Here is a 27,617-nt window from a genome sequence, read left to right as displayed (position 1 = left end):
CCCTTGTCTAAACTCTGCTTCTTATCAAATTAGGTTACAGAAAGAGTAGATAGATGTGATATTAATGGAAAGATCACTGGATTTTAAAGTCTGAAGACTCATTTTTCTTTTTTTTCCCTGAGTGATGCTATGTAAAGCATTAAACCATTCTGTAATTTAGTTTCCTTATCTTTAAAAAGAGAGGGTTGGATTTAATAACCTCTAAGATTCCTTTAGCTACAAATGAGTGATCATCTGAACCCTTAATACCATGTGTAGAAGCATGCCTCACTTGAAGCAAATCAGTTACATGACAATTGGGGCTTATAAACTAGATGCAGTGAGAGGTCATTATTTGTCCTTTAAAATCTTCACCACATGGGAATAGGTTAGGTTCACAGGACAAAATAGTCAATAACTATAGCAATCTAGTGTTTGACAAACCCAAAGACCCCAGCTTTGGGGATAAGAACTCACTATTTGACAAAAACTGCTGGGAAAATTGGAAACTAGTGTGGCAGAAACTAGGCATTGACCCACACTTAACACCATATACCAAGATAAGGTCAAAATGGTTTCATGATCTAGGCATAAAGAATGAGATTATAAATAAATTAGAAGAACATAGGATAGTTTACCTCTCAGAACTGTGGAGGAAAAAGGAATTTGTGACCAAAGAAGAACTAGAAATCGTTATTGATCACAAAAATAGATAATTTTATATTAAGATTATATTAAGTTAAAAAGTTTTTGTACGAACAAAACAAACAAAACAAATACAGACAAGTTAGAAGGAAAGTAATAAACCGAGAAAACATTTTTACATTCAAAGATTCTGATAAAGGTCTCATTTCCAAAATATATAAGAAATCAAGCCATTCTCCAATTGATAGTCAATGAACAGACAATTTTCAGATGAAGAAATTGAACCTTTCTAATCATATGAAAAAGTGCTCCAAATTACTATTAATCAGATAAATGCAGATTAAGACAACTCTGTGATACTGCTACACACCTCTCAGATTGACTAAAATGACAGGAAAAGATAAGGACAAAAGTTGGAGGGGATGTGGGAAAACTGGGACACTGATACATTGTTGGTGGAACTATGAACAAATCCAACCATTCAAAAAATTATCAAACTGTGCATACCCTTTGATCCAGCAGTGTTACTATTGGGCTTATATCCCAAAGAGATCTTAAAGGAGGGAAAGGGCCCCACATGTGCAAAAATCTTTGTGGCAGCCCTCTTTGTAGTGCCTAGAAACTGGAAACTGCATGGATGCCCATCAATTGGAGAATGACTGAATAAATTATGGTATATGAATATTATGGAATATTATTATTCTGTAAGAAATGACTAACAGGATGATTTCAGAGAGGCCTGGAGAGACTTACATGAACTGATGCTAAGTGAAGTGAGTAGAACCAGGAGATCATTGTACATGGCAACAGCAAAATTATATGATGAACAATTCTGATGGATGTGGCTCTCTTCAACAATGAATTGATTCAGACCAGTTCCAATTGTTCAGCAATGAAGAGAGCCATCTACTCCCAGGGAGAGGACTGTGGGAACTGTGTGTGGACTACAATATAGTATTTTCATTCTTTCTGTTGTTGTTTGCTTGCATTTTTGTTTTCCTTCTCAGGTTTTTTTTTTTTCCTAGATCCAATTTTTCTTGTGCAGCAAGATAACTGTATGGATATATATATATATATATATATATATATATATATATATATACTGGATTTAACATATTTTAACATGTATTGGAATACCTGCCATCTAGGGAAGAGGTGGGGTGAAGGAGGGGAAAATTTGGAACAGAAGACTTTTCAAGGGTCAGTGTTGAAAAATTACCCATGCATATGTTTTGTAAATAAAAAGCTATAATAAAAAAAATCTTCACCACATGGTTCATTTACTTTTTTTTTTTACTGAGGTATTTGGGTTAAGTGACTTGCCCAGGGTCACACAGCTAGGAAGTGTTAAGTGTCTGAGACCAAATTTGAACTCAGGTCCTCCTGACTTCAGAGCTGGTGCTCTATCCACTGTGGCACCTAGCTGCTCTGGTTCATTTACTATTGACCTCCCCTATGGTATTTATAATATAGTTCTATTTATAGAAATTCAATTTATACTTAGTTATTATTCAAAACAAGGCCTCCAGCCTATCAAGGTCCTTTCTAAATACATTATTCCAGATGTGCCTCCCTTGTCTTGGTCACCCTAATTCCTTTAGTGCAATCAGAGGTTACTTTAAAATGTTGCGTGTGTGTATGGGCTGCTTTAACAAACTATTAACTCCACAAATTTAGAGTTCATTAAATCTGCCAAATAGTTTTTACACAAAGCACTTTCTAGCCAAGTCTTCCATCACCCTGTACAAGTACTATCAATTTTTAAAATTCAAGAATATCACTTTATAGTCATTCCTCTCAAGTTCACCTTATTAACATCAGTTCACCATTCCAGTCTGTTGAGATATTTTTAGGTTCTAATCTTCTTATTCAATCTGTTGACTACCTCTTTTAACTTTGTCATCCACAAATTTGATAAGTCTGCTATCTTTGGGAAATCAATAAATGAACAGTCATTAAGCACCTACAATGTTCTAGATAAGTCATCAATCCTGAATGAACCTTAGTTTTTTTCATTTCTTTAAAGTGGGATAACATTTGCATTACCTATCTGGTGTGATAGAGAGAGTGCTGCGCCAGGAGTCAGGAAGACATGAATTCCAATCCAATCATACATACTTATTAGCTGTAAGACCCTGGGCTGTTCACTTAACCACTGTTTGCCTCAGTCTCCTCAGCTGTAAAATGAGGACAATAACAGTGGCTATCTTAAAAGGATATTGTGAGGATCAAATGAGATAATAATTGTAAAGTACTTAACATTATGCCTGGCACAAGTGCTGCATAAATGTTAACTATTACTATTGTCATTGTTATAGTTGTGATCTCATAAGGTTATTATGAGGAAACATATTAATGTGACTCCTTGTCTATTTTCCATTATTAAAATCACTGATAAAAATGAATAGAATCAGAGGATACTTCAATTAATGTTCAAGTTGACATTGGCCCATGAGTAATTCATAATAAACCCAACTCTCCAGCCTCTCTCTGTCCCTCTTATCTAGCCATTTATCTATCCATCCACCTATCCACCCATCCACCCATCACCTATCTATCTATCTATCTATCTATCTACTTTTTATCCATTTACCATGCTTTTGCTGACCTTTCTGTTCCCTTTTAATAGGACACATCATAATATTTAGTACATATTTATAAAATAAATAGAGGTAACAGCGTAACAGATGGCATGTTGCCATTTTGGCCACTAGGAAATCCTAAGATTTTATCAAATATTTTATGAAATGTCTGATAGACTGTGTTTATGGCATTAGGGAAGCAGGACAGTTAGGTAGAGATATGAGGTTAAAGAAAAGGGCTTGGAGTACAATTTGATCTCAGACTCTTATCCTGGGTCTGTGATTCTGGGCAAGCCACTTAACCATATTTGCCTCAGTTTCCTCATCTTTAAATGAGCTGGAGAAGGAAATGGCAAATCACTCCAGTATCTTTGCCAGGAGAACCCCAAATGGGGTCACAAAGAAATGACCAAACAACAACAACCTCTTCTAATCATCCAATTACCCTGTCCTACAAGGAAATGAAGTCAGGCTGGCATAACTTGTTCTTAGTAATAGCTGACATTTATCAATAGCATTTGGAACAAAACACTCTGCATAGATTTTCTCACCTGATTGTCATAAATGATACCTGTCTGTGAGGCCAAATAATTGGCTTAGATATGGAAACTGAGACTCTGACAAGCTGGGACTTGTTCAGATTTCTTTTTGAGTAGCTCTAATGGCTACATAAGAATGTTTTTTCTTTTAAAACAACAAACTGAAATCTGCTTCTCTTCTATTTCTAATCATTGCACTTACTTTTGCCTTTGACATTAGACAAAACAAATCGAATCTCCCTTCTATATGAGAGTCCTTTCAAATACTTGAAGATAACTATCATGCTTCTCTTAAATATTCCTTTTCCCCTGCTAAACACTCCACTGCATTCATATTTGTATGGCAAAAAAGAAAACTGGTTGAACTTGGAATCACAAGATTTAATAAATATGATTTTGATCACCATACTTCCTACAATGTACCATCCTGGTTTGAATTGATCACAATTTCTTTTTCTAGATATTTACAAGTAACTAAATGTTTTATAGTTGGGTTGAAAGTTAGCTAAGGTTATTATTATTATTATTAATTTTGAGGATTGAATCCTCTGCTATACATTAATAAATATTATCAAATGGCATTTCTTGATATGGAAGCTAAGGTAAGCAAGAAAGGACCTTCTGGAGACTGTTAGGAACAAGATTTAGAATCCTCTTTTACAAGTAAAAAAGACTACTACTTGCTACATACATGTAAATAATGTAAATGAGCCCATTAGCTGTAGGCAGGCATCCTAGCAACTATCTTGGAAGGAGTATATAAGTATTTGTTCTTCTCCACTAACAATGCTGATGGAACAGAACATAATATTTAGTACATATTCATAAAATAAATAGAGGTAGAGTGTTGGAACAGAAAGTATGCTGGGCTTGGCTTCTGGAAGGTATATGTACAAATCTTGCAACTAACAATAGTTGTTAAAACCTGGGCAAGTTACTTAGCATTTATATATCCAAGGCAACTCCCCAGATGCCAACAACCAAATCATAGACAAGTTGCAATCTGTGTCAGTGTTTCCCCAGTTTGGCACATTGATCCTTAGTGCATTTGTGGATGTACCTTTGGCTTCCTTTCTTAGAACCTACTTTCCCGGTATCCCTAAGTGGATTGTTGGTAGAATAGGAAATAGAATTTGTGACTCATGAATCCCCAGTCTGCATAAATTCATTTAGTTTATTGGCTCTCATGTTCTAGGGCAGTTGTACTCTCTCAGCTGAGTTTTGCAACCATCTTTTTAAAAAATCCAGTGAAAAAGGTTTTAAAGAGATAGGAAAAAGAAGTATCTTCTAATTTGTTTTGGGTTTCTTGTTATCACCTCATTAAACAGTGTCAGAACGTGGCTAAGAGGCAGGGGTCGATGGAATTGTGGTTTAATGAGGTTATAATGAAAGAATGTTGCAAAGTGCAATACTAGTCTAATCCAGCACACATTGCTTAGTAGGATAAAATGCACTTGAGGAGAGGATGTTTTCAAAGAGATTTCAACAGATTTCTTGGAACTGCTCCTTTTTCTTTTTCATTGCTTACAGAGTTGTCCTATTCCTTTTTCTGACTGAAGAACAAATGACTGAAGAATCTTTATTAATTTCTTCAGTTTGATCTTGAAATAAGAAACTTCCACCTTCTGGCAACCAGAAATATATCCAACAAAGAATATCAGACAGAGGTGTGATGAAGCCAGATAACAACTGACTTTCTAGAACTATTGTGAATTTTTTTTGCACATTTATACCTCTAATTGGCAAAGGCCACAGATGGGGCTTGATTTTGTTTTGTTGATTGCTAGACTTAATAATGCAGATTAAACTTAAAAGTGTGCTATGCATATATTTCCCTGCCTCAGCAAGTTCTTAAGCATTTACTAGCACACCCCTGGGTGTACTATCACTATAGCTCACTGAGGGGAATGTGAACTGCCTGAGGATACACTGAGAAAACATTTTATCAAGTTGTTCTGATAATGAAAACAATAGCCACAGGAATCTTTTGACTTTTTGAGCAACTGCATGGCATGGTGGATCACTTGCTGGATGTGGATAAGGGGAAAACCTTGGTTTAAATCCTATCTCTGATGCTGGTAGTTATGTTAACTATAGGTAAGCCAATTAACCACAGAGCAACAATTTACTCATCTGTAAAATAGGGATGATAATACCTATAGAATCCATCTCACAGACATGTTCATAGAGTTCAAAGCAGTTAACATGTAAAGTGCTTTGCAATTTTTCAACATGCTACATAAATATTGGTTATTATTTATTCATTGAATAAGATAGAATTTTTCTTTAAATTTCATAATAATTTTATATTCAGTTGGATAGTTGTAAATTTTAACTGAAGAGGGTAATATCATATAATGGGAATAGCACCAACTCTAGAATAAAAAGTCCTGGGTTCAAATCCAGTATCTGAAACTTCCTTAATTGCCTAACTTCTATTAAGTCATTTCTGAACCTCAGTTTCTCATATGTAAAATGAGGAGATTGCACTGTGTGACCTCTGAGGGTACCTTTAAGATCTGGATTTATGTTGCAATTAGTCTTGAAGATTAAAACCAAATTTATCATGTGGCAGTGAGATCATAAGGGCAATCAGTCTTGAAGACTGCATTATAAATCTGGATCACATCACAAGTCCAATCCCTATTTCTTTAATAATAACAAGTACTTTCCAATTATTATCTCATTTGATCTTCACAGCAATCTTGGGAAATAGGTACTATTATTGTTTCCTTTTTTATAGATGAAGAGATTGAGGCAAACAGAAGCTTTGTTCAGGGTCACACATTGCTAAGTGTCTGAGGTTAGATTTGAAATCAAGCCTTTCTGATTCCAAGCCTGGTGCTCTATCCATTTCATTACCGATTTGCCTTATTGTATAAAGATTACCAGCAAGATTATGGATTAAGTCAATAAATTTAATGACTTAAATTGCAACTGAAACTATCCTGGCACAATATCCAGAAACTTTATAAAATATAGAGGAACTATGTTTGAATGTTTATATGAGACAATGAAAATATGCTTTATATATTGTTTAATTGATAAAATACCAAATGAAATAGGTAGGTTCTTTTGTTACAATAAAAATATTTCTATTTTGGCTTTATGCTGCTTTAACACAAATACTTCCCCCTTTCCTTATATCTGTCCCCCTCCTTGCTGTGTACCTAAGTCTGGAAGTCTAAGTAATATAAACTATGCAACAGAAAATGTGAAAAGGTGTGGGCAGTTTAACAGCTCATTGCTGTAGACTTTAAAGGGGAGGGCTTCTCTCACCAGAGGCTCTTCTGCTAGCCGTCATAAGGTAACTACAAACCCTGGAGACCAATCAGAGGAGTTTCCTTTGCCCACTCAGTATGAAGCTGAGATAGCCTTCTGATAAAGGTCAAAGTAATCTCATCAAGTTCAGATTATTCAGGGGCAACCCACAATTGCACTCTATATGAAAACTTTAAATTTTTATCAGCTAGAAGACATCCCTTCAATTAGCTAATAACAGAGAGATAGAATGATTCAATAGAAATAGTACTGAATTTGAAATCAGAAAACCTCAGTTTGTCCCTCACTCTTACTAGCTGTAAATCACTTAATTTCCCAGAAGATTTTTGGTAAAATAGGAAATTTCTTTCTTCCTTTATATTCAACCCCTATAGGGTTGTAATGAAGATCAAATGAGATTATTGTATGTAAACTTTGGAGGGTGTTTTTAAGGGTTAAGGATCTCAGAATCCCATAATCCCAGAGTTGGAAGTGAATTTAGAAGCCAAGCAGTTTAACCAATTCCTAAGCAAAAATCTATTGTATAACATTCTTAATCAGAAGCCATCCAGCCTCCAGCAATAACCTCCAGCAATAGGAAAATGCTTCCTGAGGAAGTTCCTTTTACTTTTGGACAACCTCTTGTTTCAAGTTTTGATTTTAATTACTTGCTAAAGGCTTTTTCTCTCAAAATTCTGAGACAAAAAAAAAAATGAAGAAATGTTAGATTTAGATTTTAAATAATTACTTTTTTGTTGTTCAGTCCTGTTTCACTCTTTATGACCCCATTTGGAGTTTTCTTGGCAAAGATACTGAGTGCTTTGCCATTTCCTTCTCAACTCATTTTACAGATGAGGAAACTGAGGCAAACAGTTAAATGACTTATTCAGGGTCACGAAGCTATTAAGTGTCTGAGACCATAGTTGACCTCAGGAAGATAAGTCTTCTTTGACTTCAGGCCAGGCATTCTATCCACTGTACCACTCTAGCTGCAGTTTTTAATAACTGCAACTGATTATTATGTCATTTGGGGCAGCTAGGTGGCACATTAGATAGATTGCTAAATTGGGAGGTAAAAAGGTTTGAGTTCAAATCCATCTCAGTCACATACTAGCTATGTGTTTAGGCAAGTCATTTATCCTCTGTCTACCTCAATTTCCTTGTAAAATTGAGATAATTATAGTTTCTACCTCCAAGGATTGCTGTGAAGTTCAAATGAGATAATAATTATAAAGCACTCAGCATGGGACCTGGCACATAGTACATGCTATATAAATATTAGCTATTATTATTAGTAAAAGTTTTTTAGCAAATGGGGATAAAATATCAAAGATTAATGAAGTGTTGGATGAGCATGGTTTCTGATCAAAATGTAGACAATTACATAATTCTTTCTTCACCCTGACCTATTTCAGAATGAAAATATCACTATAAGTGTAAGGAGGGAGTTTGAGGCAAGGATAAGGATAGAGGGATTATTCATATATAGTGACTGATGCCACTAACCAAAATCTGATCCATCTTTAGATAAATTATTAATTTTGTTTATTTGGACCTTTATATATTATTTTCCCTACCAGGAAGTTAAACTTTATAGATGGATGATTGTTTCATTTGAAAACAGAAATTTTGAATCTTTATTAAGTAGAGATTATTAAAGTGCCATATGTAAAGTGATAATATGAATCTTTTCTAGACCTTCTCTGTATTCATTCTAATTTATACATATATTAAAAAATCTCTTCCTCTTCAAATACTCTTTTATTTAACTGTGTGAATCTTCCTAATAGAATGGAATCTGTATTAAAGCAAGAACTATTTTTCCATGTATTTGTATCCACAATGTTTACTACCATGCTTTTTTTTCATGTTGTTCAGTTGTTCAGTTCAGTGACTCTTTATGACTTAATTTGAGGTTTTTCTTGGTGAATATACTGGAGTGGCTTTTCATTTCCTTCTTCAGCTGATTTTACAGATGAGAAAACTGAGGCAAACCAAATTAAATAACACATCTATTCAGTGTCTGAGATCAGTTTCGAACTCTGGAAAGTAAGTTCCTGATTCCAAGCCCAGTGTTCTACCCACTCTGTCATCTAGCTGTTCCTTTTCTTTGTAGTGGGGCCTCCCTTTTGAAAATTTGTACAAATTTACTGCTATTCAAATCTTGCACACTTCTGGCATTAAGCTAAAATCCAGGGTAAAAGATAAAGATGCACAAATATATTATTAAAACTGCATTGCAGTGGGAAAAAAAATTGGTTTTAGCATAAAAAAATCTGCATTTGGAGCTACTGAACAACTCTGAGTAAGGGACAGAACTTCTACGTCTCAGCTACTTTATCTAAAAATCTATTGTGATAAAGTATATATATATTTTAAAATAAATGTCACTGTTTAATCTATATTTGATTACTTGCTATCTAGGAGAGGGGATTAGGGAGAAGGGAGGGAGAAAAATTTGGAACACAAGGCTTTGGAAACATGAATGTTGAAAACTATTTTTGCATATATTTTGAAAATAAAAAGTTATTATTAAAAAACAAAAAAATGTGAAGGTAATATAAGTTATCAAGACAGATGTGATATAGTATATTAATATATTCAAACCCGAATGGCTTTAGTTAGCAAGGCAAACTATTATAAAAATGATATCATTTCACAGATTCTCAGATGGGCAGTAAAGTATCAAAAAAAAAATCAACTTCTCTGAGGGCTTTTTGCATGTTATTAATATTCCTTACTGCCACCTTAGGGTGATTCATTGATGTTAGAAAAGAAATTCCATGCCACCCAGGCTCTAAATTGGAGTGAATTGATGACACATTGTAGATTTGGATTCAGGAACTGATCTCTTTCAAGAAAATATAGTTACCATAGAGGATGGATGACTCATTCACCCTAGAGCTGCTGTCCTCAAAAGCTGCCCTTTTAGGATTATTTTATTGAGGATCTGATAGTTGTTTTCACTTACTAAGGATTTTTGTTTTGTTTTGTTTTGGTACGGACGGAGGTATGTCTGGCAAGTGCGGAGAGGCTAGCTCGTCCTTCTCTTCTCCTCTGAGCACTGTAGCTTGTTGCAGTACACGGTCAGTTCTTGGCAAGAGACCCGGGCAATGCTCAAGGCTGTTACTTAGTAGTCACAACCAGTAGCATAGCTGAAATATAAAATATAGTCTCAAAGTTGTATCACAGTGAATGCGATGACATGTGTTCCCTGTGCAAAATTAGGAATAAAGCTACCTTTTCTTCCTCTACAGTCGAGGGGAAAGGGTGCCCATAAAGGTCATTTGTTAATAGGGCGAAGATAAGACTTGGGTGAGAGTGAGAATATAGTCAAGGAGGGAACTATCAGTCCCCAAACAAAGTGAAGGCAAAGAGGGAGGAGGTGCTTTTTGGCAGCATCCTGACTTGTGGCGGTGGAAATAGGAGCGCTAAGCCAGCTTCTCAGCGTTTCTCCCTCAACCCCCAAGGACTCTGGCTCTCCGCAGAAATCAAGTGGATTGCCATTTGTTGCAGCTGGGGCGGAGGGCGGAGCCCATTGGCCCCTGCGATTTTTAGACAAGCGCCGCTGGTTGTGGGGCTTTATCTAGTTTGGGATAGCAAGGGATGAATTTCCAGGGATACAGAGAAAGTCCAGAGCTTTGGGGGAAGGCTCTTTTTACACGGCATGCAGCGTGATGTCTTCTTGCACACTGCAGGCACTTAATAAGTACATTCGATTGAATTTCCAGCCCTTAATTTTGGAGTGGGAGAAATGACTCCTGGGTCCCGGGTGAGGGTCTCCACGGCCCTGACTTCGCTACAGACAGAGTCCATTCCAAAGGAGGCGGAAGAAGTGTAAAGCGGCCGTGGGAGCCGAGGACACGCGGGTGGGAGAACGGAAGCGTGCTGGGGGGCGTGAGGGAGGAAGGCCGGAGCGCGGGTCACGGGCGCACAGCGGGCCGCCGCGTCCCGGGCCCTAGAAGTCCCCACGGCAGCTTCAGCCAGCCGCCGGTTGTCATGGTGACGGCTGGATCGGCGGCTGCTCGCCGGAGTAACAAAGCCGTCTGCTTCTCCTCCTCTCCAGGGCTCCGCCTCCTGCCTCCACCTCCACCCCCCCCCCCCAACCCCGGATTGCCGCGGCTGGAGCAGGCACCGGGCTTGTAGGGCTGCAGCCGCGGCGTCCCCACGGCCACGGCCACGGCCGTCCGAGCAAGGTAAGGCTAAGCGCGCCCCGCACTGAAGCTGGGCATCGGGGCAAGGGCAGGGGCTTGTTGCGGGGCCACGGGGGGAGTGTGTGTATGAGTGTGTGTGCGTTCGCGCGCTCGCGTGGGGACGTGTGTATTTGTATGCATCGCCGCTGCTTACGGCTTCTCGGGCTTTATGACTGCACCAAAGTGTACCCCAAAAGGAGCATCCCCGGCTGGAAATACTGGGGCGCCGGCTGTTTCCTCCTCCTCCTCTTGTTCCTTCTTCTCCTTCCTTAGCTCCAACAACCAACAAGCAAACAAGCTCCTCAGACTCAGACACTCAAATCACACACCCAAGTTACACACGCACGCATGCACACGCGCGCGCGCGCACACATACACATACACACACACTCCATGGGATGAGGGGGCTGAGTTCGGCTGGCTGAAAGGGATGCTCTGCTTTCCTTCCATATATCCCGCGGTATTCCCCGAAAAAAAGGAAGAAAGGAAGAGTGAAAGGGAAAACGAGTGTGTGTGGGAGAGAGACAGGGAGAGGGAGACAAGGGAGACTGCGATTGACAAAGAGAGAAACACTCAAGGTGGGGAAGGGAGGAGGAAGAAGGAGAAAAAGAATAGAAAGAAAAGAGAAAGAAAGAATGCATGGGAGGAAGGAGGGAGAGGAGGGAGAGGAGAGGAGAGGAAACAGAGAGAGAGAGAGAGAGAGAGAGAGAGAGAGAGAGAGAGAGAGAGAGAGAGAGAGAGAGAGAGAGAGAGAGAGACTGAGCTAGTTTTAGCATGAAAACAAATCTGGTATTTTGGTGAAAGTCAAAGCTAGTAAGTGTACGTCCATGAGTATCATTTAAAGGGGCACGCAAAGTTTGGTTGGATTCGTCAGGTTTGTAAAAAGGTACTGCAGGGTTTAGGTTCCATCTATTGAATGGAATTAATTCTCTTCCAGACTGGCATCTCCAGCTGCTTCCGGGCTCAGCCAGTGGCTCCTCCAGACTGACAGGTTGTTCACTATTTTGGCATCAACTTAGATGATATTGTTTTAAGGCAAATTAGCCTCAGTTGCACCATCTTGATCAGTCAGTGCGAGGATCATTTTGTTTTTCTTTTCAGTGAGATGGTGAATATTGTATTTCATTGTGACATTCAGCTTTGTTATTAGAGACCTAGCATGGATGGATTTACTTTTGTACTTTATTCTTTTAGTAGACTGAGAGGAAAAGGAATGGAAAGAGGAAGGATTATAGGATCTAAAACTGGAAAAGGCCTTAGAGACCATTTAGTCCTTTGCTTCTTCATTTTTCAGTTGAGACAAGTGAGGCCCGGGGAGCTAAAATAACATGAGGGAATATGGGAAAATATATTTCTAAAATTTGTATTGGATAAACATCCAACCTGTAATTTTCAATTTTAACTTATCTTTTTATTGCTTATGAAATCAATATGAATTTTGAGTTTAGTTCTTTTAATTTAAGGTCTTCAGTTAAATAAAATTATTAGCTACAAGACTTGATCCATGTGCATATTAGAGAGATAGCTAGGATTTTTCTAAGAAGTGAGCAAATTGCCTTTATCACTTTTCATTATCAGAAAGAGGTGATGTAAAGGCAAGTGTGGTAAGACAGTTGTAAAACTTGGTAATTATTACTGTGATCATCATCACTATTGCATAACGTACCTTTTCTTTATGCAACTAAATGCTTTAATGGATTTTTTTAAAGACCTAATTCATGTCATCTCTTTGAGGTAAAGAGCCGTGTTCTATGTATTTAAATACTTGTGAGGGATGAGTGCTAAATGGCACTGAATAGGTGATTAGGATGGATGCCCCTCCTTTTTCATTATTTGGTATTGGATATTATTAATTTAAAAATTGAAAAGAAAGTATAATGTGATGACTTTTTTTGCTTTAATAACAGGAATATTGCAATTGGAATTGGTTTTAAGCTATCATCAAAGATTTATATTAACACTCATTTAGAACTAATAATGTATATCATGCAATGTATGAAAAAGAAAAATTGTGTCTGGTTTCAGAGACAATAGATAATCTTTCCAGTCACAGGGGCATGATAGGCTAATTAATATAAATTTTATTTGATTAAGAGAAGCTATACTGGGATAGATTATGTGACTAGCAAAATCAGGCATGTGTCGTCTAGGAAAAAATTTGAAAATCAGAGCAGAGCTACTGAAAGCAAAATTAAATAGAAATACGAGAAGTTGTATTTTTTCCACCTAGTAACACTCAGTGAAAAGAAGCCTGTGTCATAATAATCCTGATTGACAGTTAAATTTATCAGAATTATAGGTATTGCAACTCTAGACAATTTCAGGTATGAAGCAATTGCCTGATACTTTTTTCTCTCTTCAGGGATTTTAATACCTGTTAGCTAGCTTATTGGCAACTGGGTTTTACAGACCTGTGAGATGACTCATACTATTGGACAATTTAAGGGACATCACTACTTCAGAAGCAAATATTGGAGAATAAAGAAATTAGTCACAAGCCAAGTTAAAATAGTTCAGAATTGTAGTTAAGCTTAAGAAAAACCAACTTCAGTTGTAGCTAGAATAGCAATATGCATATCCACAGGTGGTGTTCTAATAGATTCCTTTCAGTGATAGCAATGAAATACTATGTTGATTAAAATTAGGGAGATACATTTTTAGGAAGGTAATATAGGGTGAAAAATATTTTCTCATTTAAGCTTGACAGGCAATGAAAAGTATTAGAATATTGAGGCTACAATCTTAGTAAAATAATTTGCAGATACAGAAAATATAATCATGTTTTGTGTATAAAAACATTTGTATTTTATTTCTCAAGGGATCTGAGAATATTTCCTTGTTGAAACCTTTCTTAGTGTTACATAAAATTCAGCTGCATATCGTCTAGACCTGATATTAAAGTTTTCAGGCAGCTCAAGCCCATTAATTCTGATGATGACATCTATTGCCTTAAAACAGTATGTTTGGGGCTGTGGTTTATATCCTTGAAATAGAGAGATATGATATTAACTTGGCACAACAAGATCTCATGTTTTTGTCTCAACCTCTAGATCATAAATAAGATCTAATCTAGTTGGGAGGGGAGTATCAATGCTGTTTCCCTATATACTGGAGTAAAAAACTGTGTCAATAAACATTAGAAATCAGTCAGTATATAGTGAGCTGCTTATTTTAAATCTGTGTTTTAATGTTTTATTTATACATCTACTGAAGCATGAAATGTAGCTTGTGGCTGTGAAATGAAAAGCAATCTGTGTAAATTTGTTTGTGTAAGTAGAGCTCAAAAACAAGGATATGTGCATACACAAAGTGAAGAAAAATTACTTTTATATTTATATTATCCTTGTTAGAATATGCAAGTAGAAATGAGCATCCTGGCTCTTGATTAAGAGAAGCAGTGATAGCCAATAGTATTGTGTAATCTTAGGTGTGAAATACCAGTTATCATTGACATTACTTCATAGGAGTTTAATCCTTCCACAGCTATCAAAATACATAAGACTTCCCATTTTGGAGTAAAACTCCTCTCTTCATGATCTTTATGGAATCAGCTATACAGACAATATGATGCTCTGATCATCATGTTTCCAGCAGACGATTTTATAATTTAATTTTTTGTTACTGAATACCAAAAGACACAAAACTGTCCATAAAATCTTCTTACTTAAGTAATGATTTATAATGCAATCCTGTGGTTCATTGTCAGTTGTTTGTAACCATATGGGTAAGCTTGAGCTACAGAAGGCCACTGTTGTCTTGATCAGCTGTTTGTGGGTCATTTTTTTTTTTTAATGTCTAAATGCACAGTGTTTAAATGATGGCTGTCTGGTTAGTAATATAGCATGTAGCTTGTTATATGCTGTACTATTTATAAAAGCACTGTTTTAAAAAGTGATAGTCTTTAAATAAATCTTTATTACTAGATTGATTTAGATTAATATCTATTTGTGGTTTGAAAACATATCAGGGACATAAAATACTTTGATTCCTTGAGGAAAAATGCTCTAAATACAAGGTATTGTTAATTGACCTGCTGTGCACAGTGTATATTGATAACTACCCTGTCTAGAAAAAGGCCCATAAGACACATGGGTGGTTATGACAGGCAAAACGTGGTTGGTGCTATGGTGATCCACTGCAGTGACTTAAAGACATTGTATGTGTGTGTGTGTGTGTGTGTGTGTGTATTTTTACTTGGGTTTGTTTGAGAAAATATACCCTATTTTATAATTTTCTTTTTAACAAGACTTAAATGAAGTGGGTAGGCCATATTTAGCCCACAAGTATTAAGTTCTTACTTGTGTGCTCAACATTGTGTTAAGTCCTATGGAAGATAAATCTTTTTTTTTTTTTTTAATATATATATATATATATATATATAAAGCCTTTTTGCTACTGTGGTTGAGAATGAGCCAGTTTTATAACACTGGTGTACATGAATCTCTGGGATGAATTTTCAGTATTCTCAAGAGATTACTATTTCTAATATTTTATATATAATCTACTTATATGAGACTTAAATATGCTTTTTATTCATCAATATTCAGTCAGCCCATTTTCTCAATGTAATAGGAGTAGACTGCCTTTAATGGAAGATCTCCAGTGCCAGTTTTAGACCTATAATTATGGGACAAGGGTGCTGCTTTTCATTGGAGAAAGTCTAGGATATTATAATCCTTGCAGGTTGGTGCCAGGATGAAAAGTGATATCAGGTAGCATGAATAAGGGGGAAAAAAAGAGAAGAGAAGGAAGAGGCTTGGAGACAAATAGTCACTGGAGAAGCAAACTGTGATTAGAATGGAGGGTCACATGGGAATTCATGGATTATGGCTACTCTTCTGTCCCCTGTACTTGGGCTGGCAGGATTCCGATGCTTATTGGACTCAGCTGAAATTCACTGCAGATTGTCTCGTTGAGAAACTTATTGAAAGGAGATAGGGGCCTGATTTATAGCTTTCTCACTTACTTTGCTTATGTGATAAGCTCCAATTTCCATATTCCCTTGATTAGTTTTCCTTGGTAGCTTTCTTATATTATTTCTCCAAACTTAAGAGAACAAGTATATTTATGTATTAAAAAGAGAATGATTTTACTTGCTTTTTTTTTTTAACATTATATATAGTATGTTTTTACTATGTGATTTATGTATTTCTTGCATGGTCAGATAATAACTATAGTATACTAGGTAGTGCTTGAGCCAAGGTTATACCATGCAAACAATCCTCTGAATGATTACATGTATTAGAATTTGTCCTATTTGAAGTTATAATCATATAAAATACAGTAATTGGTTCCATACCAAAGGAAACATGCAGTGCTAATTCGAATAATGCAGTCCCCTTCATTATTCATTATTCACACTAATCGGGACCTACTTATATTGAAAAGAGTAAAATGGCAAAAGGGTTCAAAACCCTAATCATCAGAGACTTCAAGAGCCTAGTTGTCATGTAGGGAATAGATGACGAGTAGATTATTGAACTTAAATGATTAAAAGAGTTTTTTTTTTTTCCTTTATCTTCTTTATATGTATACATTTGGTTAGTTTATAACGAATATCTAGAATGATGCTATTATTCTATGCTTAAATGACTTGTTTTAGCATTTGATTTTTTCAAAATGTAAAAAATAGTATCTAGCACAATGGGTTAAACTGTGCTATTGACCATTAGAGTTCCAAATACAGGGTAAATCTCATTCAAGGGGATTCATTCTAGATATTTTGTGAATATACCAACCTGAGAATACCCCTAACTAATTATAACTGTAATATATTTTTGTAATTTTTGAGTTTCAGATTCTTCCTTTTATCCCCACCCCTGATTAAGCCATGTAATACAATACTATAATAATATTATGTATTATATATTATATTATTATATATAACATATAATTATATATTATATATTATAATATATGTAATATGTAACATAATACTATAATAATATTATATATAATAATATATAGAATATATTATATATCATAGCATATATAATATAGAAAATATATAATATAATAACAATAATAATAAGCACAAGTAATATAATTTTTTGTAATATAATTTTTAAGTAAGTTATTTTGTTGATGTCTTCTGTTTCTTAGATTAGTATAATTATTCCAAGTATCTTTCTCCTTCCAAGAGGGCCATTCCACATAATAAATGGTATTTTGAAATATTTTTGAAAAAAAATTGAAAAAAAAATCAGCCACTGATTGACATATTAAACAATGTTTGAAAACATATGAAATATGTAACACTTGTGGGCCTTCTGCTTCCATAAAGTAGTGGGCTGAGATGTCTTCTCATATAATTTCATTCAAGTCCTTGATGTTTATAATTTTGTCATATTCACTTTTGATTTTTTGGTGTGTAGTTGTTTTTTCCATTTATATTTGTTGTAGTTATTATGAATATTTTTTCTTAGCTCTGTGAACTTTATTCTTATAACAGTAAATATTCCATTATGTTCATATTATCAGTTTTTTTTTTAGCTATTCCCCAATCACTGGGCATCTACTTTGTTTCCAATTTTTTGCTCTCACAAAGAGTACTGCTATAAATATTTTGATGTATATGAGGATTTTCTTCTTATTGAAATGAAAGTTTTTTTCTAATATCTCTTGAATCCTTTCTTTCTTTTATGCTTGACAGGCATAAGACATCCAACGGTCTAGAGAATAGGAGGCAGAGACTATAATGAACCACAAGGTTAATTATGCTTATCATAGACATATTTTCTTTATTGTAGGTAGAAGGGGTCTAGTAAAATTAATCTCACTTTTAAACACCATGTGGAACTCAGATCCTTGAAACAATTAACCAAAAAAGACATTTTACTACCTTATATAGATTGGTCCTTTCAAAGACTGGTACAATCTACACAATTTCCTTTCTACCTGCACAAAAATATTTGAGCCATTTGAATCATGATGATTTTAACATGCACAGCTAATATTTGAAGCCACAAATCATTCTCAATTAGAAGATTTCTTCAGTGAGTATATGTTTAATTTTAATATGTCAAGTATCTATAACATATTTAACATGTATAAGACTGCCATCTAGGGGAGGGGGTGAAGGGAGGGAAGGGAAAAGTCAGCCAGAAGTGAGTACAAGGGATAATGTTGTAAAAAATTACCCAGGCATATGTTCTGTCAATAAAAAGTTATAATAAAAAAATGTCAAGTATCTGTGCCTCCATTGGTGAGGTATTCCCTCTGTCAATGCAGACCAAAACTCTGCCATCTCCTTCTATAGAACTTTCAAATTTCTGTGGGTGTAAAGTTTTATTACATGGCAGTCTACCAGGTAATCTGGTTCTTAGGAGATAGACATACACTCCATCAGTGTCTTCATGTTTGAAATCTTTCAAACCACTTGGCATGAGTATATTAAATATTCTAAAACAGATTAATAGAAATGTTAGACAAACTAATCTGTAATAGATTTTTAAATCAAATACTTAGTTGTCAGACATATTTAAAGTAAAAATTTAATTTTGAGTTGTGTTTCTTCTTCCTGCCAATGTAGCCACAATTTTTCAAAGGAAACATGTAATTTCACACAATTTAATCACTAATGTGGTGTATATAATTGGGTACAGCCATGTTGAAGTATAAATGTCTTTTCAAATTTTTAAATAGTAAATTTAAAATAAAAGCCATTACTCTGGATTGGCATCATGTACTTTCTCCTGTTGTATATTTTCTTTCCATGACCTAGATTTTTACACATTTAGTCAATGGAGACTTCCTTTCCTCCCTTTTCTTTTTTGTAATGTCACTCTTTCTAATGTATTTTTCTGTTTGGCTTGTTTTAAGATTATAGAATCTGGCTGAATTGTAGAGTCTCAGTTTGAAGGGACCTTTGAGACCATTAATTCAACCTTATCCCTAGCACTTAGCAAAGGCTAGCACATACTAGATCCTTAATAAATACTTGTTGAATGATTAATTGATTAAAGCGTGGCTTACACAAGAATCTGGGCTGTAATATCCCTGAAATGTGGTCATATATTCTCTCCCTTGTAATGTAAGTTCCCTGAGGAATGGTATTATTTTTATTATTAGCTTTTCTTTGTATCCCTATCCACTGCTTGTTGTAATTTTTGTAACTGTTGTTGTTGCACATGGTAAATAAGCACTTAGTAAAAGCTTCTTGATAAATTAATTGATCCACCCAGTGCTTGAAGATCTGAGTCGAGGGGGGAACCCTTCCTGCCCCAAAAAGTATTATTTGTATAATATTGCTCAGTTTCAGTCCATATTTGCCTCTCTGAAAGGCTCACCCATTATGTCTAGTTAGTTCTACTCTCTAGGGTTAAATAGAACAAGCCTGATCTCTTCTTTCACAACTATCTAAATACTTTAAGTTTTTATTATTTATTTCTTATAATTAATTTTAATTCATATACAATTAATGTATAATTTGTCTTTTTATCCATCACCCAATTCCTTTATATAATTCGTGTCATATTTTCTATTGCTTGTTGTTTTGTCTTGTTTGATTCTTTGTGACCCCATTTTGGATTTTCCTTGCAAATATACTGGAATGGCTAGCTGTTTCCTTCTCTAGCTCATTTCATAATTGAGGAAACTGAGGCAAACAGGATTAAGTGATTTGCTCAGATGACACAGCTGAGATATGTCTGAGACAAGATTTGAATTCAGGAAAATGAATTTTCTTGATTCTAGAACCTATCCACTAAAGCACCTAGCTATCCCATGTTTTCTAGTTTTGATTAATGTCTGGGTTACCTGATGCTAGATATTTTCCATTTCATTAATCTTTCCCAAAATGTTGTGACCAGAATGGAATACAATACATCTTCTTTGTTCGATCAGGTCAGAATATAATGGGACTGTCTTCTCTCTTATTGTGGATATTGTTTCTTTGTATGTCTTTTCAAGGCAATAAGACTGCATTAATTTTTATGGCCCCTATATCTGCATTGTGGCTTTAGATTGAGAATGTAGTAGACTTAAGAGTCTTAGATTTCATAAGAACTATTGTCTATTCACACATTCTCCTTCCTGGACTTGTACCATTGATGTTTTTGGATGCAAATGATGCACTTTACATTTATATTTATTATATATATCAAAGCCATCATCGTGTTATCCAGATTTTGATATTCAGTTTGGGTAGATGACACATAAAACAAGTCCATTAGTATTTATTCTTGGCTAGTCAACTATATAAAGACAATGAATATTGTCCAGAATTTAATAGGAAAAGAGACTTGGCTAATTTGCATTTGGAAAATTTTGCAGTACTTTTAATGACTTCAAACTTCCCCTTGAAACAAAAGTCTGTTTAAAAGTTCTTTAAATATTGATATTATTCTGGTGATGCTATGTGACTGTGAAAAATGGAACACTACAGTTTCTGAAAAATTCAAGTCACTCCCAGGGCAATGAAGATAGAGATTCATGGGTGGGTGTGAACAGTTTGGAATATATTACCAATGGAATATTCCTCAGGGAAAGTGGTATAAAAGATACTGAAGAAATGTGGGACCAGAATAAGAAATAAAAATGATGTATACTTGTCAGGAAATCTGTAGGAAGACCCTTGCATGTTGGGTAGACCTCTTGTTTAGGATTCATGGAAACAAATGGATCAAAGTTATTTAGAGCTTAGTTTGGCTTTTGAAAATGGACATATCCGACTTCCCATTTTTTAAAATTTTTTTAAACAAGTGGGTACTTTAGGTGTGGAACATTTTATATATATAGTTAAATTTGGTTGATGTGTTACTTTTGCTGAAATACTTTTTTGCCCTTTTGTTTTAATTCTTGTTTTCTCTAAATAAGGAGGGAAAAGGGATATATTTAAAAACGAAGGTGATATAAAACAAAAGATGATAAAAATTAAAACATCTCAAATAGTACATTAAAAGAATGGACAGATTCGGATCCAAATACATTACATACAAATACATTGTATTATGTATTATTTTTTGTTGTTATACACCAGTAAAAGTAATAATAAAACTTTTAAAATTGTGATTCCTCTTTTATCCTTTTATTTTCTTCTTCCTGTTTAAGACACACACACACACATCTAAACTTTACCCAAAGTTGGAAAAATTGGTTCAAGGACAAAAAGAGAAATATTTGCCTGGTATGGATGAATGTGAGAAGCATTATGGAATAGTGGATGGAGACTCATCCAAGATGAGTTAAGTTTAAGATTCACCCCTGAAACGTACTGACTGTGTGGTTCTGTGGTTCCGGGCAAATTACTTATTTTCTAGACATCCCTGGCAACTGTGAGGATGATGATAATGACCACAATAGGTATGTGGTAGATAATGAGTTAAGCACTTTACAAATAATATCTCATTTGATTCTCACAACCACCCTTAGAAGTAGGTGCTATTATTATCCTCATTTTAGGAATGAAGACACTGTGGCAAACAAAGGTTGTGACACAAATACATAGTCACACAAAAAATGTCTGAGAATGGGTTTGAACTCAAGTCTTCCTCACTCCAGACCCAGTGTTCCAAGATTTTAATTCTCTAAGATTCTAAGTAGCAAGAGAAATGTTGATCTGCATTGGTGGAGGGAATTTCCTCACTGAAAATTCTCTATCAATAAAATCACAAGTTAAGTAAAAATAAATTAAATAGAAATATTTTAAAAAGTCAAAATGTAAAGTAAGTAATGTAGTGTAATGTAATGTAATGCTGGAGAAACTGAGGCAAGGTAGAGATTAGAGAGTTTTTAATATTTTATTTGAAAGGGAGAGATTTACTGGGACCAAATGGATCCATGGTTTGATCCCAGGGCTGAATGAGACTATCTTCTCCAAGAATCCAGCCTCCAGCCATCATCCAGCAGCCAATTCGAGTTCTTAATGACATATTTATACACAGTAGCTAAACAAAGTTAAGGGGCTGGAGTCCACACTCTGGTGAGCTGGAATCTACAGGTAGGAATCATCATTTTGGCTCTGACAGGTTGGGGGTAGGACCATAAATTCTAACAAACTGGGAGTTAAGAAAGTGTCTGACTAGATACAGAATGTCTGGATTCCCCCTTTCGGAGTTTACACATTGACAATTTATAACCTCTGAGTTAAACCTGTCTTAATGAACAGAGGTGGGGGTTGCAACTAAGGGGATTGAGGCAGCACAATTAAGGAAATTGAGGCAGGACCAATTAGGGAAACCGAGGCAGAACAATTAGGGAAACTGAGGCAGGACCATTAGGGAAACTGAGGCAGAATAATTAAAAGAGAACCGTGACCCAACAGTAAAAGTAAAATTTAAAGTAAAAAATAAAAAGAAATCCCATACACACACTCTTATTATAAGGTGTTTTGGGTGGGGGCTTTGAGCGAAGAGTAAAAAAGACTCCCATGGTGTCCCAATTGCATGATTGTTTCAAGTATATAGCACCTCTTTGCACTATCGTCCCCACCTTCCCCATCAACTCAAAATGACTCCCTTGGTGATAGTTTCCTTTGAGCTCCCATGAATGTGTTTACCTTTCAGTTGTTAGCCAGACAAAATTAGCTCAAAACAAAGACACTTACTGGAGAGTTTAGTCAGCAGATTTACAAATGAACATTTTTACCCATAAACTTATGGTAGACTCTCCTGCACCCAATGGGGAGAGTAACTAAGTACAGAGAGATTTAGGAGGCAATGGAGATAGGCAGCTTACACTTATAATGCTGCAAGGCCAGAGATGTCCTCTTGGGATTTCTCTGCACTGCTTCTCAGCGGCTGAGGTATCTTGGGTAGGTTTTTGTTTTTTTCTGTGCTCACTGAGCCTGCTTTTTCCAGGGCATATTGTTCAGCTGGTTGGTTATGGTTTCTGCAGCTTCCAGCTGACTAAACTGAAATTCCCTACAAAGACATTGCTAGTCTCTTTTGGACAGCAATAGAGCCCTTGCTAGAGGATGAATTGGAAGTCTTCACATCTGTTCCCTCAGTATTTTAGCTCTTGGGCTTGCCATTTTTGGAGCTTTGGGATACTCATCAGGTGCCAAGTTCTTACTCTTTAAGTATTCTCAGGCTTAGTTCCTAGTTATACCACCCTCCTTGTTCTTTCCTCTACTTCCCTACCCACTTTAACTCTCTCAAAGGTTATCTACACCCAGGGGCAAATCCATCCTTTCTACTAATCAGCTCTCTTCTGAAGCTCTCATATGCAAATAGATCCCTGAAAAGCTCTTGCCCTTATAATTATAACATTTAAAAAGCTGAAATGTTTGTAAGTCTTTTTTCTGAGTTTTTGGACTAAATGGTGATTGGCCAAATTTCTCACTAGTTAGTTATGTGAGATACAGTAACACTGCTCTTAGTTTCCCAACAGGATGACCAAAAAACAATTTAAATATTTTTTATTTTTGGAATGTGATCTTTTTTTTCTCTTGCACATTTAAAATTTTTAGAGCTGAGAAATTTAGTATTTGAACTTTTTTCATGGCTTCCCTCAAGCAAGCTACATGGAAAAATAAGAATAAGTAGGAAAGGAACAGATGCTAATAAATCAAATAACTAAAGTCTTGTTTGTGAAGCTGAAAGCAGTATTTTTCTTGGATAAACTATAAACCCAGTTGACTGTGGTAAATGGATTTGCTATTTATCTGCAGAGGATACTCTTATGTGTCTGCTTTGGTGCAGTGGAAAGGGTGCTAGTTTTGGAGGTAAAGGGGCTGAATGTGAAGCCACTGTGCTCTTAGACCAGTTATTCCATTTCTTCTGATCTATAAAATGAGAGTTGGATTAAGCCTTTTCTAGCTTTAAATCTTGTTAATATATGTTTTTAAGGCTTTATTTTCCATCTGAGGATTGATTTAGCTGCATTCTAGACATTTTGGCATATTATTAACTGCTGCTGTGATTTGTTCTTTAACATACTCATTGTTTAGAATTTTATTATTGTCTCCATTTAAGTCTGCCTCTTTTGATTATGCTTCCTGTATTGATGATTATTTTGTTACATTATGATTCATAAAAGATTTTTGGTATTTCTGTTTTTTTTTTTTTTCACATTTAATTGCTATCTGTGTCCTAATAATGCTCTAGTTTTGTAAAAATGTTATGTGGGGCTAAGATACATATCTATATTTTTATGTCTATATGTCTATATACATGCCTATTATCTTTATTTCTTCCTAAATGGTCCCATTCAAAAAAAGGTACCATAAATCTTTTAGCTTTAAATTCAACAGTTTGTTAATTGTATATTTTCCCTCAAAAAAAAAAAAAAAGAAACTGTTAGATTTGTTCAGCTCAAAGGCAAGTCTCCTATTCTTATTGTGTTAATTTGTATATCTTTTTGTAGTTTAATTGTTTTTTTTCCTCCAATGAATGTAGACGCTATGTTACATAACGTGTATACATTTTATATTGACATCTGGATTCATTGTTGATAGTTCCTTTAAGTATAATGTAATTTCTTTGTTTATTTCTATTGACATTATACATTTTTATTTTTAATTTGCCTGATAACATGAATTCAACTCCTGTTTCTTTTGTGATTATCCCAATTTTGTTCTGGCTTCTCATTTTGATTTCATATATGTCTTTGTTTTTTAGTTATGTTATGTTTCTTGTGAGCAATAAATTGTGGAGTTTTATTAGTGAGTGTCACTTTTTTGGTCTGTTTTCCTCTATTTTTGTTTCTGGTATTTAACATTTAATTTTGTTTCTTTTAAATCAATACTTTGTTCCTATAATTTTCTTATATTACTCTGATGTCACAAAAGTTTCGCAGGTTCTCCCTCACTTTCCACTTTCATTTATCATCCTTTCCCCTAGTTTTATAAATTTTTCTTTCACTTGTTTAATTACCTAATTCCTATTTATTTTTCCTCTCTCATTTCTATTGTTAGTTTAAATTTACCTGGCCTTTTCAGCTTTTTACATTTGTTAGTTTTTTTTATGCCATTTTACAAAAAGATTTTATTGACTATTTTCTTCATTAATTTCCTTCCCTTGTCTTTTCTGAAAGCTTATTTCTTTACTCATGTTTCATATTCTTATTTATTCCTGCTTTAATCTTTTTTGTTCCTCATGGGATTAAAGATTTTGAAGTACTATATTTAAGGTATCTCTTTTAATCAATTCCTTGGTTATTTCCTATATAAATTTTGCTCGTTGTGTCTCTTTTCTGTAGTTCTTCTCTTGTTAAAAGTATTAATTCATGAAGAAAGGAATGTGGTTGGAAGTTGTACTGCATTGCAGAAATTACCTGTCTTAAAGCACATGGTCTAATTCTTTACTCTGTTCTATCCATGACTACTCTCTGTTGCATTGGCTATACCATTTCCTTCATGTCTCCACCCATCCATCTGGATGCCAGCTGGCTGTAGGAGCTTGCATATTTATCCTTTTGGGACAGAATGTTATCCAGGGAAATACAACATTTTCTCATAGAAGGTAGTTTCCTATTTTACCAACTATCCTACCCCTTCTCTACTCTAGGTCACTTTTCCCATCTCTCCAATTAAATTCAGGTTTATATGGTTTGTCATTTTGGATTTTAACTTGAATATTTTGCTCTTTAGATATATTATTCCATTTCCTTCTGCATTTATCAATGAGTATGGAATAATCTTATATTACTTGAATTTTCTTTCTTTTATGATTAAAGATCTTTCTACAAACCATTTGCAGAATTTCTTGAGGCTGTTTTCTTGTATTATTTATTGCCTTTTAGTGTTTTAAATTTTTTGATGTTTCATGTTCTTCTGGAGGATCTATTACCTTAATGTGTCTAAGTATTCTTTTGAAAAATAAATTTTTATTGCTATCTTTTCTTTATTTGACCTACATTTATTTTTAAATTAATTTGTAAAAATTAACAAAGTTTTGTTTTTTCTCCCTTCCCTTCACTCCCTTTTTCTTCTTTCTTCCCATTCCCATACTATCAGGAAAAAAAAAGAAAAATAAAAGCTTGTAGCAAATATGTATAGTCAGACAAAACATATTTCCATATTGGCCATGTTCAAAAATTTTTGTTTCATTCCTATTTAGTCCATGACCTCTTTGTCAGAAGATAGCCATGTGTTATCATGGTTCTGGAATCATGATTGATCAGGCTACGGAAGATTTCCTTTCAGATTGACATCTTACCGTTAATGACTCTTTGGATTTATTCTTCACACCAATTCTTCAATTTCTTGAATCTTTGCTTTGATCGGGAACAACTCCAGTGTAATTAAAACACTCACCAAATCTTGTAAGTTGCAAGCAGTGGAGAACCTCTGACCAGCCTTGACTCCTGTCCAAAAATTCACAATGCTTTTGTGATGGTGGTGATGGTGCTGGCAGCGGAGCACAGAGATTTGCTGTATCCCAGCTCTACTAGATTGTTTCTTAGACCCTCAACTTCAGGAGTGTGTCTGAGAGATTTAGAGGTTAGAGATTACATGATGCCTGAGGAGTGTAAGGATCATGTGAGGAAGAAGCTCAGTACTAGGGCTGGGATGTTTTTATGTCCATTACTCCTGACCCTTTTAAGAATTCTTCTGGAAAATCATTCTATCAAAGATAGAGAACCTAAGGAATCACTGAAAAAAGCATTTTTTGTCTATAGCATTTTTATTGGGTCTCATTATCCATAGCAGTGGTAAGAAAAAAAGACTGGGAAAATTAGGATATGTGTGGATTCTTGAACCTTGAATAAAGAACTAAAGTAGATCAGTATGGAAAGCCATTATTTTAGGATAAATGAATGAAGTAATGAATTAAAAAGCAATTATTAAGTATTTACTATTTGTCAAGCTCTATTTTGAGTGCTGGGGATATAGATATAAAAAAAAGAGACTTCAAAAGGCTTAAATCCTAAGGTATAAAATAACGACTCTTAACCTTTTTGTGTTATGGACCCTTTTGAAGAACTTATAAAATTTGTGAACCTCTTCTCCGAATTTTTAAAGTTCGTGAAATAAAATGCATAGAATCACAACCAATTATATTCAAAATACAATGATCAAAATATTAGAAAAAGTAGTTATTGACACTAGATTAGAAACCCTTGATATCAAATCAGGATTCCTTGGATTATCTGCAGGGCAGTTCAGTGGATACCAATAGATCTTTATAACAGAGGGTGATCTAAAGAAGCCTTCTTCATTTTATCAAATTAAGCACATGCCTCAGGGTATTCCCATGCACTTCAAATGTTACAATATTTCATGGTAAGTGGTGGGTGGTAATGAACTAGTTGGAGATACTGGTTTATCTGAATGATCCTCATTGCATTTGGAAAGTCACTGAAAGAATCTGTGGAGAAGCTATGGTAGGTGTAAAATCAGTTGGAGACTATTGGCCTACAGCTGAAATTGTTCTATTAGGGTTAGTTTTGGGCAGTATTTGTCAAACATTTTGGTCACACAGTTATTTTAGGGGAAGTGTGTGTGTGTGTGTGTGTGTGTGGTGTGTGTGTGTGTG

The 27,617-nt window shown here is 35.1% G+C and overlaps 1 protein-coding gene across 1 annotated transcript in view; it reads left to right on the top strand.

Moving 5' to 3' along the window:
• The first annotated feature begins 10,551 nt into the window (after window positions 1–10,551).
• Window positions 10,552–27,617, top strand: part of RNF182 (ring finger protein 182) — an 83,159-nt gene continuing 66,093 nt past the window's right edge. The window contains exon 1 of the mRNA XM_031946828.1: window positions 10,552–11,202. The gene's annotated coding sequence lies outside the window, so the exon portion shown is untranslated. The remainder of the gene's footprint in view (window positions 11,203–27,617) is intronic.

The sequence above is a fragment of the Sarcophilus harrisii genome, chromosome 1 (genome assembly GCF_902635505.1).
Source record: "Sarcophilus harrisii chromosome 1, mSarHar1.11, whole genome shotgun sequence".
Taxonomy (NCBI): domain Eukaryota; kingdom Metazoa; phylum Chordata; class Mammalia; order Dasyuromorphia; family Dasyuridae; genus Sarcophilus; species Sarcophilus harrisii.
Note: the sequence above shows the minus strand (reverse complement) of the source record. Positions and strands in the feature narration are given on the sequence as shown.